General features: G+C 37.0%; 1 non-coding gene across 1 annotated transcript; it reads left to right on the plus strand.

The window, feature by feature from the left end:
* The first annotated feature begins 7,412 nt into the window (after nt 1-7,412).
* Nucleotides 7,413-7,520, plus strand: LOC112753620 (small nucleolar RNA R71). Its single transcript, XR_003177997.1, has one exon. It is a non-coding gene; the product is annotated as a small nucleolar RNA R71 (small nucleolar RNA).
* The last annotated feature ends 1,804 nt before the right edge of the window (nt 7,521-9,324 follow it).

Here is a 9,324-nt window from a genome sequence, read left to right on the forward strand (position 1 = left end):
TTTACTTTGTTTTTCATGACTGATGCACCATAAGCAAAGATGGAAGCGGAAGGAAGAACACGCAGCAACCGGTTGACCTACCAGCTGAAGGTAGCAACTCAGAAAGTCACCGTACCCCCTTGCTCATCTTTGAGTGCACCGAGGACGGTGCAAACTTTTAAGTGTGGGGAGGTCGTCCGACCGCTCGGCATTTTTGGGTGACAAGTTTCTAATCCCAACACTTTTGCATTTTATTTTAGGATTTTTAGTTGCACTTTCTTATTTTGCATATGTATATAATAAGCTTAGTCAAAATCATGATATTTTTCAAGGATTTTATCTATAGGGCACCCCAATTGAAAAAAAAATTTTTTTTTTAAAACTTTCTTGAATTATATACTTTGTGGAACATGATTTTTGAGCTAAGAACACAAGCATGTGAGATTTGAGCCTAATTGTGTGGTTACATCCTATATAACCACTTATTTTCATTCTTGTGTGCATTATTCTCTTCCTATGATTGTAATCTTTGATTTGTTTAATTCTATATGTCCATTATTTTGTGTATACATGCACTTATATGATTGAGGCCATTGTTCAAATAGCTCACTTACCCAAATAAGCCTACCTTTTATCTTCCATTGATAACCAATTTGAGCCTATGCTTAACCCATTTGTTCTTAATTGTAGCACATTACAAGCCTAAGTGAAAAACAATAAATATCCCTTACTTTGAATCTTTGATTAGCTTAGGCTAGTGAGAGTGTTTATCACTTGATTTTGGGAAAGTTGGGAATATTGGGTAGAGATAAAAGTGTGTTTACGTTTTTGTTGAAAAATCATGGGAATTGGGTACATACTCATGTATTAATCATGTGTAAACCATATGCATTGATGTTCTTGTATAAATATTTTAGTTTGAAAAGAAAAAAAAATTGGATGAAAAAAAAATATAATAATAAAAGAAAAAGAAAATATATAGAAAAGAAAGACAAAGAATTGCAATAAAAAGGGGACAAAATGCCCCAAAACAAGGTTCAATAAAAGTCAATGCATATGGGTGGTGATCAAAAAGAGAATGCATGAGTGTGTGAAAAAGTGAAGAATGGGTAGTTATGTTTGTTTAAAATTGTATAGGTTGTCATAGGTTAGGTGGGAAGTTTAAGTTGATCAAAGATTCAAATTTCAAGCTCACTTGACCATATGCATCCTACCTTGACCCTAGCCCCATTACAACCTATGGGAAAGTCCTCATGATATTTGTATGCATGCATAAAGTAATTGTTGATTGTTAAATGAAAAACAAATCTTAGAAAGCATGATTAGGGGAGAATTGAGTGAATCAACCCCATACACTTGAGTGCCTAGAGCGGATACACATCCGGTGAGGGTTTGATTGCTCAATTACATGTTTCCACCCATGATCATCTCTTTTCTTGCAAGTTTGTAAAATCTTTTTAATAATTCAATTCAATTGTGGGTTTGATTTGACTGCTATGGCTTTAGCCCTTATGCTTGTATATGTATTCTTGGAAATTGACTTGTTTTGACCAAGTGGATGCATTCATGTAGATAAATTGCATATAGATATATTGTATTTAGTTAGCTTGCATTGAATAAATGTTGATACCCCTTTGCTTATTTCTTGATTTTAGCATGAGGACATGCTTAGTTTAAGTGTAGAGAGATTTGATAAACCCCGATTTCGTGATATATCTTATGCTTATTTTGGGGGATTTTATCACCTTTTCTCACATTTATTCAATGAAATAGCATGGTTTTGTAATTCTCCCTTGATTTGTGCTTAAATGTGAAAACATGTTTTTTAGGCCCTAAAAATGGTGATTTTAATTCACTTTAATTCCATTCGATGCCTTGATTTGTTTGATGAGTGATTTTAGGTCCATAAGGCAAGTATTGGATGTAAGAAATGAGGAGAAAAGTGGTATGCGAAATTGTTACTCAGAGGTTGTAAAATTTGTTGTTCGTTCTCTCCCTGGCAATGGTGCCAACAAACTGGTGCACAATACCATGGTCCAAACATAACTTCACAACTTCGCACAACTAACCAGCAAGTGCACTGGGTCGTCCAAGTAATAAAACCTTACGTGAGTAAGGTTCGATCCCACAGAGATTGTTGGTATGAAGCAAGCTGTGGTCACCTTGTAAAACTCAGTCAGGCGGATATCAAATGGTTATAGTATTTTCGAATAATAATAATAATAATAATAATTAAACAGAAAATAAAGATAGAAATACTTATGTAATTCATTGGTGAGAATTTCAGACAAGCGTATAGAGATACTTTCGTTCCTCTGAATCTCTGCTTTCCTGCTGTCTTCATCTAATCAGTCTTACTCCTTTCCATGGCAAGCTTTCTGTAAGGGCATCACCGTTGTCAATGGCTACATCCCATCCTCTCTGTAAAAATGGTCCAAATGCTCTGTCACGGCATGGCTAATCATCTGGAGGTTCTCGATCATACTGGAATAAGATTTACAATCCTTTTGCATCTGTCACTACGCCCAGCACTCGCGAGTTTGAAGTTCGTCACAGCCATCCCTTCCCAGATCCTACTCGGAATACCACAGACAAGGTTTAGACTTTCCGGATCTCAGGAATGGCCATCCATGGGTTCTAACTTATACCACGAAGATTCTGATTAAGGAATCCAAGAGATACTGATTCAATCTAAGGTAGAACGGAAGTGGTTGTCAGGCACGTGTTCATAGGGAATGATGATGACTGTCACGATCATCACATTCATATTGAAGTGTGAATGGATATCTTAGAAGCGGAATCAGTTGAATTGAATAGAAAACAGTAGTACTTTGCATTAAATCATGAGGAACAGCAGAGCTCCACACCTTAATCTATGGAGTGCAGAAACTCTACCGTTTGAAAATACATAAGTGATAATGGTCCAGGCATGGCCGAATGGCCAGCCCCCATGAAAGTCTAAGATAGCATAAAACTGATCAAAGATCCCTAATACAATAGTAAAAAGTCCTATATATACTAAACTAGTCACTAGGGTTTACAGAAGTAAGTAATTGATGCATAAATCCACTTCCGGGGCCCACTTGGTATGTGCTTGGGCTGAGCTTGAAGTTTACACGTGGAAAGGTCATTATTGGAGTTGAACACCAGTTTGTAACGTGTTTCTGGCGTTCAACTCTGGTTCGTGACGTGTTTCTGGCGTTTAACTCCAGACAGCAGCATAGAACTGGCGTTCAACGCCCTTTTACGTGGTCTAAACTCGAGCAAAGTATAAACTATTATATATTTCTGGAAAGCCTTGGATGTCTAATTTCCAATGCCGTTAAGAGCGCGCCATTTGGAGTTCTGTAGCTCCAGAAAATCCACTTTGAGTGCAGGGAGGTCAGAATCCAACAGCATCAGCAGTCCTTCTTCAACCTCTGAATCTGATTTTTGCTGAAGTCCCTCAATTTCAGCCAGAAAATACCTGAAATCACAGAAAAACACACAAACTAATAGTAAAGTCCAGAAATGTGAATTTAACATAAAAACTAATAAAAACATCCCTAAAAGTAACTAGATCCTACTAAAAACATACTAAAAACAATGCCAAAAAGCGTATAAATTATCCGCTCATCACAACACCAAACTTAAATTGTTGCTTGTCCCCAAGCAACTGAAAATCAAATAGGATAAAAAGAAGAGAATATACTATAAATTCCAAAATATCAATGAAACATAGCTCCAATCAGATGAGCAGGACTTGTAGCTTTTTGCCTCTTGAATAGTTTTGGCATCTCACTTTATCCATTGAAGTTCAGAATGATTGGCATCTATAGGAACTCAGAGTTCAGATAGTGTTATTGATTCTCCTAGTTCAGTATGTTGATTCTTGAACACAGCTACTTTATGAGTCTTGGCCGTGGCCCTAAGCACTTTGTTTTCCAGTATTACCACCGGATACATAAATGCCACAGACACATAATTGGGTGAACCTTTTCAGATTGTGACTCAGCTTTGCTAAAGTTTCCAATTAGAGGTGTCCAGGGTTCTTAAGCACACTATTCTTTTGCTTTGGACCTTGACTTTAACCGCTCAGTCTCAAGTTTTCACTTGACACCTTCACGCCACAAGCACATGGTTAGGGACAGCTTGGTTTAGCCACTTACGCCAGGATTTTATTCCTTTAGGCCCTCCTATCCACTGATGCTCAAAGCCTTGGGATCCCTTTTATTTACCCTTGCCTTTTGGTTTTAAGGGTTATTGGCTTTTTGCTCTTGCCTTTTGGTTTTAAGAGCTTTTGGCTTTTTCTGCTTGCTTTTTCTATTTTTTTTTCACCATTTTTCTTCTTTTTTTTTGCAAGCTTTTTGTATTCACTGCTTTTTCTTGCTTCAAGAATCATTTTTATGATTTTTTAGATTATCAAATAACATTTCTCCTTGTCATCATTCTTTCAAGAGCTAACATATTTAACATTCTTAGACAACAACTTCAAAAGACATATGCACTGTTCAAGCATTCATTCAGAAAATAAAAAGTATTGTCACCACATCAATATAATTAAACTAAGTTCAAGGATAAATTCGAAACTCATGTACTTCTTGTTCTTTTGAATTAAAAACATTTTTCATTTAAGAGAGGTGATGGATTCATATTTACTACTTTAAGGCATAGACACTTAGACACTAATGATCATGTAATAAGACACAAACATAGATAAACATTTAACATAAGAAAATGAAAAACAGAAAAATTTAAGAACAAGGAATGAGTCCACCTTAGTGATGGTGGCGTTTTCTTCTTGAGGAACCAATGATGTCCTTGACCTCTTCTATGTCTCTTCCTTATCTTTGTTGCTCCTCCCTCATAGCTTTTTGATCTTCTCTAATTTCATGGAGGATGATTGAGTGCTCTTGATGTTCCACCCTTAGTTGCTCCCAATAATTGTGTGGAGGAAAATGTATCCCCTGAGGTATCTCAGGGATCTCTTGATTTGCAGTCAAATGTTCTACCACTGAGCTATAGACCCTTGAGATGAATCTCTCAATCTCCTATGACTTGGAGGTGGAAGCTTTTGTCTTCCATTTCCTCTTTCTAGAGGTTTCTCTGGCTTTAGGTGCCATCAATGGTTATGGAAAAACAAAAAAGCAATGCTTTTACCACACCAAACTTAGAATATTGCTTGCCCTCGAGCAAGAGAAGAAAGAATAGATGAAGAAGAAGATGTGGAAGAATCTAGGATTATGAGGAGGGAAGGTGGGGATCCTGTGGGGTCCACAGATCCTGAGATGATCCTGTGAGGTCCACAGATCTTGAGGTGTCAAGGATTTACATCCCTGCACCAATTAGGCATGTAAAATTCCTTTGCATGCAATTCTGGCGTTTAAACGCCGAACTGATGCTTGTTCTGGGCGTTCAACGCCCAGATGCAGCATGTTTCTGGCATTGAACACCAGTTGTATGCTTGTTTCTAGCGTTCAGCGCCAGATCCATGCTCTGTTCTGGCGTTGAACGCCAGCCAGATGCTCCTTACTGGCGTTTAAACGCCAGCAAGTCCTTCCTCCAGGGTGTGATTTTTCTTCTGCTATTTTTGATTCTGTTTTTAATTTTTTGATTTATTTTTTGACTCCACATGATCATGAACCTAATAAACCATGAAATAACAAAAAATTAAAAAATAAAATTAGATAAATAAAAATTGGGTTGCCTCCCAACAAGCGCTTCTTTAATGTCAATAGCTTGACAGTGGGCTCTCATGGCTCCACACAGGTGATCAGGTCAATTTTATAGACTTCCAACACCAAACTTAGAGTTTGGATATGGGAGTTCAACACCAAACTTAGAGTTTGGCTGAGGCCTCCGAACACCAAACTTAGAGTTTGACTGTGGGGGCTCTGGTTGACTCTGTTTTGAGAGAAGCTTACTGTGCCTCTTTTCCATGTTTACAGAAAGGTGACCTTGAGTTTTAAACACAAGGGAGTCCTCATTCAATTAAAGGACTAATTTACTTCTGTCTACATCAATCACAGCTCTTGCTGTGGCTAGGAAGGGTCTTCCAAGAATGATGGATTCATCCTCATCCTTCCCAGTATCCAGGATTATGAAATCAACAGTGATGTAAAGGCCTTCAACCTTTACTAACACGTCCTCTACTTGTCCATAAGCCTCTTTTCTTGAGTTGTCTGCCATCTCTAATGAGATTTTAGCAGCTTGCACCTCAAAGATTCTCAGTTTCTCCATTACAGAGAGTGGCATGAGGTTTATTCCTGACCCAAGGTCACATAGAGCCTTCTCAAAGGTTATGGTGCCTATGGTACAAGGTATTAGGAACTTTCCAGGATCCTGTTTCTTCTGAGGCAGTCTTAGTTGATCCAATGCATTTAGTTCATTGGTGAACAGGGGAGGTTCATCTCCCCAAGTCTCTTTACCAAATAAATTGGCATTCAGCTTCATGATTGCACCAAGGAACTTGGCAACTTGCTCTTAAGTAACATCTTCATTCTCTTCAGAAGAAGAATACTCTTCAGAGCTCATGAATGGCATAAGGAGGTTCAATGGAATCTCTATGGTCTCTAGATGAGCCTCAGATTCCTTTGGTTCCTCAAAGGGAAACTCCTTGTTGATCACTGGACGTCCTAGGAGGTCTTCCTCCTTGGGATTCACGTCCTCCCCTTCCTCCTTGGATTCGGCCATGGTGGTTATATCAATGGCCTTGCACTCTCCTTTTGGATTTTCTTCTGTATTGCTTGGGAGAGTACTAGGAGGAATTTCAGTGATCTTCTTACTCAGCTGGCCCACTTGTGCTTCCAAATTTCTAATGGATGACCTTTTTCATTCATGAAACTTAGAGTGGCCTTAGATAGATCAGAGACTAAATTTGCTATGCTAGATAGATTCTGCTCAGAATTTTCTATCTGTTGCTGAGTGGATGATGGAAAAGGTTTACTATTGTTAAACCTGTTTCTTCCACCATTATTAAAGCCTTGTTGAGGCTTTTGTTGATCCTTCCATGAGAAATTTGGGTGATTTCTCTATGAGGGGTTATAGGCGTTTCCATAAGGTTCACCCATATAATTTACCTCTGTTATTGCAGGGTTCTCAGGATCCTAAGCCTCTTCTTGAGAAGATGCCTCTTGAGTACTGTTGGATGCAGCTTGTATTCCATTCAGACTTTGAGAAATCATATTGACTTGTTGAGTCAATATTTTATTCTGAGCCAATATGGTATTCAGAGTATCAATTTCAAGAACTCCATTCTTCTGAGGCGTCTCATTGCTCACAGGATTCCTCTCAGAAGTGTACATGAACTGGTTATTAGCAACCATGTCAATGAGTTCTTGAGCTTCTGCAGGCGTTTTCTTTAGGTGAATGGATCCACCTGCAGAAGTATCCAATGACATTTTAGCTAATTCAGACAGACCATCATAGAATATATCCAGGATGGTCCATTCTGAAAGCATGTCAGAAGGACACTTTTTGGTCAGTTCCTTGTATCTCTCCCAAGCTTCATAGAGGGATTCACCTTCTTTCTGTCTGAAGGTTTGAACATCCACTCTAAGCTTACTCAGCTTTTGAGGAGGAAAGAACTTGGCTAAGAAAGCCTTGACCAGCTTATCCCAAGAGTTTAGGCTATCCTTAGGTTGAGCGTCCAACCATATTCTAGCTCTGTCTCTCACAACAAAAGGGAAAAGCATAAGCCTGTATACTTCAGGATCTACTCCATTAGTCTTAACAGTATCACATATCTGCAAGAATTCAGTTAAGAACTGAAAAGGATCTTCAGATGAAAGTCCATGAAACTTGCAGTTTTGTTGCATCAGAGAAACTAATTGAGGTTTAAGCTCAAAGTTGTTTGCTCCAATGGCAGGGATGGAGATGCTTCTTCCATGTAAATTGGAATTAGGTGCAGTAAAGTCAACAAGCATCCTCCTTGCATTATTATTATTTTCGGCTGCCATCTCCTCTTCCTGTTTGAAAATTCCTGTAAGGTTGTCTCTGGATTGTTGTATTTTAGCTTCTCTTAGTTTCCTTTTCAGAGTCCTTTCAGGTTCTGGATCTGCTTCAACAAGAATTTTCTTGTCCTTGCTCCTGCTCATATGACAAAGAAGGGAATAACACAGAAAATATGGAATCCTCTATGTCACAGTATAGAGATTCCTTTGGGTGAGTAGAAGAAAAGAAGAATAAGAATATAGAAGAGAAGAATTCGAACTCAGAGGAGAAGAAGGGGTTCGAATTTTTTTGGTGAAGAGAAGTGTTAGTAGATGAATAAATAAATAGAAGGAGATGAGGGAGAGGAAATTTCGAAAATTGATTTTGAAAAATAGTTAATGATTTTTGAAAATTAAAGGAGAATTGAAATTAAAATTAAAATTTAAACAATTAATTAATTAAAAAGAATTTTTGAAAAAGAGGGAGGTATTTTCGAAAATTAGAGAGGGGTAGTTAGTTAGGTAGTTTTGAAAGAGATAAGAAACAAACAAAAAAGTTAATTAGTTAGTTGAAACAAATTTGAAAATCAATTTTGAAAAGATAAGAAGATAAGAAGTTAGAAAAGATATTTTAAAATCAAATTTTTGAAAAAGATATGTTTTAAAAAGATATGACTAAAAAGATATGAAAAAAGATAAGATAAAAAGATATTTTTGAAAAAATATGATTGAAATTAGTTTTGAAAAAGATTTGATTTTTAAATTCACAATTAATGACTTGATTCACAAGAAATCAGAAGATATGATTCTAGAACTTAAAGTTTGAATCTTTCTTAACAAGTAGGTAACAAACTTGAAATTTTTGAATCAAAACATTAATTTTTGATGATATTTTCGAAAATATGATGTAAAGTAAAAAAAAATTTTTAAAATATATTTTTAAAATTTAAAAAACTACCATTTGTACCCATAAATTTTGCGAACGTTGACAAAAGTACCCATCAAACAAGAAAACTAACATTGTACCCATAAAAGATGGGTTCCATGTGACAATAGTACCCAGACCGTGATTTTTCGTTGACTTTTTAATAAAATTCCCAAATTACCCCTTCTATCTTCTTCTCCAAATTCCAAATTTCACAACCCTCATCTTTCGTCTTCCTCTGCCACCGCCAGTCACCATTCCCTCAAGATCCAAGCACCTGATATCTTCCTCCAACCTTTATCCTCAACCTCCATCTCTCTTTATTCCAATCCTAATTTGTTCTTCAAATCTAAATCCAAATCAACTTTAACATCATTACCCTTGTTGTTTCTTTCTTCTTCGGATGCAACAACACTAAGAAAGCACAACCGTGTCAAACTCTTCAACTTCTTCAACCTGAATATTGTTGTTCTTCTTATTCCAAAGCAATAAGTAGCAGAATTCAGCAAC

This window comes from Arachis hypogaea, chromosome 15 (genome assembly GCF_003086295.3).
Source record: "Arachis hypogaea cultivar Tifrunner chromosome 15, arahy.Tifrunner.gnm2.J5K5, whole genome shotgun sequence".
NCBI lineage: Eukaryota > Viridiplantae > Streptophyta > Magnoliopsida > Fabales > Fabaceae > Arachis > Arachis hypogaea.